This window comes from Octopus bimaculoides, chromosome 3, assembly GCF_001194135.2.
Source record: "Octopus bimaculoides isolate UCB-OBI-ISO-001 chromosome 3, ASM119413v2, whole genome shotgun sequence".
Classification (NCBI taxonomy): Eukaryota; Metazoa; Mollusca; class Cephalopoda; order Octopoda; family Octopodidae; genus Octopus; species Octopus bimaculoides.
Genome location: NC_068983.1, coordinates 2,001,688 through 2,004,411, shown reverse-complemented (window position 1 = coordinate 2,004,411; position 2,724 = coordinate 2,001,688). Strand labels below are relative to the sequence as shown.

The following is a 2,724-nucleotide window of genomic DNA, read 5'->3' as shown; positions in this document are numbered from 1 at the left end:
GTGTGTGTGTGTGTGTGTGTGTGTGTGTGTGTGTGTGTGTGATTAATTTCGGCAGTGGTTTAGCAATGTTTCTACAAAAAGGAAACCTATAACTGTCATTAAATATGACTGAGGGTATCAGAACACCTACAATGCTAGAAATAAGATCTAAAGTGCTCTTATACTGCAGTCAACGCATATAAGTACATAATGGTATATATACATACTGACAGGGAGAGTAGGCGGTTGAAAGTCGCAGTTGCAATATATTTATACCTCTTCAGTAGGGTCCGCATAACTCACCGCTTTCCGGATAAGATCGCCACCAGTATATATCTACTACATAAAAATCTATGGATGATTTAAAGGCCTTATTCCCAGAGCGCCAGCTTAATTTAATTCGTCCTTAGTCGAAAGACATCTGTTGTTATGTCCTGTTTTATTATTTTTATTGTATTTGTGTAACATTATTCGTTTTTTCCGTCCTTGTTTTTGCATACATTCGCTGCTTTCTTCCAAGGAATCTAATGCTCTTAGCTTAGTTTTTCCTTGGGGCTGGCCAGATTGGAGCAATATCGAGAATAACCAGCCGAAATTGCCAGGATAATCTTGATCTCGACTGAGGAAAGAAAACTCCGAATGACCTGTCCTTGTTTTCTTTGTATCGTCTGTCAGGATGCTTTGTCCCTTTCTTGTATCACCTAACTGTCTTCATGTTTTGTCCCTTTCTTGTATCACCTAGCTGTCTGGATGTTTTTCCTCCTTGTCCTATTCCGTATTGTTTATACATATATATATAATATATGCTTGTATCTTTGTATATATTGTATATATTCTTTATGTATCCTACAGTGTGTATAAATATTGCAATTTACATTTCGTATCCCAAAGCAAATGATAAATTCATGTGTAATGATTGATGCCATTTCATTTGGCCGCATCATAGCTCTACAATCGCGATACCATTCTTGGTCACAACGGAATTGGTATTCTTTAAACGGTACAAGCAAGAAAAAAGAAATCAAGCTGCTTAATAACACATTATTTGAATATGTTTTCATCTTCTTTGTTTTTTTTTTACACATAGATGTTTTCAACATATTCCTTTATTTGATTTTGAAATAACAATTTATATTGAAAGCTCTCCTGCACATATCCGAAATAGAATCAAAGTGTGATACCTTGCTTCAATATTCAATATGCGTTGATGCTTGATGGAATTATAGGTTGTCTCCGGCAATTAGATTGTTCGTAACTTTAACACGTCACCATATGTATTTTGCTTGAGTCAGTCGCAGTCATACTTCTAGGATTAACAGAATAATATTCTGGCAAATTTAGATACAATTTGTAAATGCATATGAGAAGAATGATTCTTTATTGCCTACATTGATCGCACACTCATACATACACTTAGACACATACCCACTTTAAAACGCATACACAAGCACACACAGGCACACACATACACATGCTTCTCCCACCAATTTCTGCTTTATATATTGATCAGTTTGCGCTCAATGTCTCTAACTGGCAGCTAGTATTTATTTCTTGGTCACCACGTTTATTCTTTGCTTGTTCATATTTCATGTTGCTGTGTGTTTCTTTTAGTTCATCTGTTCACTGGTGGTATCAATCATTAAATTTGCAAACTTTGTTACGAAGCTTCTCTTTCCCACGTAAATTCGTTGTTACCTAGGCAACTCGACCAAAATAAATTTAATTATTTTCACGCGCATGTCTACTCAGGCCGAATCTGAAATAAACTTCAAACTGTTACTTTTGTCTTCATAATTCTCATTTAATCTGACAAATTATAATAAAAAAATATTAAGTTTCTAAAATTTAATATTTTCTTGTCTTTTTGTAATTTAGAAAAAAATATTTAAATCATGGTTTTTTTTTTAGTTTTACTAATAAAACACGCGTTTCTGTCATATTTTTTTTTGCTTCCTCTCAATTTTCAGATTGTTTTGATAATTCTCTCGCAGGCTGCTGTTCAATATAGATCTTCTCTTTACAATACATGTTTTTAACGTCATGTTTATAATGCTCATGCCATGCTAATTCAATGTATGCTGATATACAAGAAGCAGTTACACACATACACAAACACATACACACACACACGAACGCACACACACACACACACACACACACACACGCACACACACAAATATTTATAAGTGTATATACATAAGTTGTAGTGATGTATAATAATTACAGTTGTCATGACATACATATAGAATTGATATATATATATATATATATATATACGTATGTATATCTTATTTTTCCTCTCTTTCTCTATCTTTGCCATTATGTCTACACACCCGTACGAGGGTCACACAACTGTTACCAGTTACTCCTCTCCCTTGGTACATTTCAATTTTTCTCTTTAAATAGAATAGTTATTTATTTCATTCATCTCATTATATGTTTCATTTTAAAACTAGTTTTTAGGTTTATATTTCTTGTTATCCTCGTTAATAGTTTGTTTCCTAGTACTGCTTTAGTAACTAGTAGCACACTTTAGCTATAAATATTAGTATTATTTACAATACCCTTACCTCTTTTTTACTCTTCTCTCCTCTGACACTCAACAGTAGGCCACACATCCGCATAGTACTACACAGATATGGGAAGATGGAGAAGGGGAGACATGTGTCGTGGCGGGCGGTTGACCGCGTTTTAAGAAGACTCTCTCTCTCTCTCTCCCTCTCTCTCTCTCTCTCCCTCTCTCTC

The 2,724-nt window shown here is 34.5% G+C and overlaps 1 protein-coding gene across 2 annotated transcripts in view; it reads right to left on the bottom strand.

The window, feature by feature from the left end:
• LOC106877248 (neuropeptide S receptor) overlaps positions 1-2,724 on the bottom strand; it is a 543,162-nt gene that overhangs the window by 178,252 nt on the left and 362,186 nt on the right. The window lies entirely within an intron of this gene.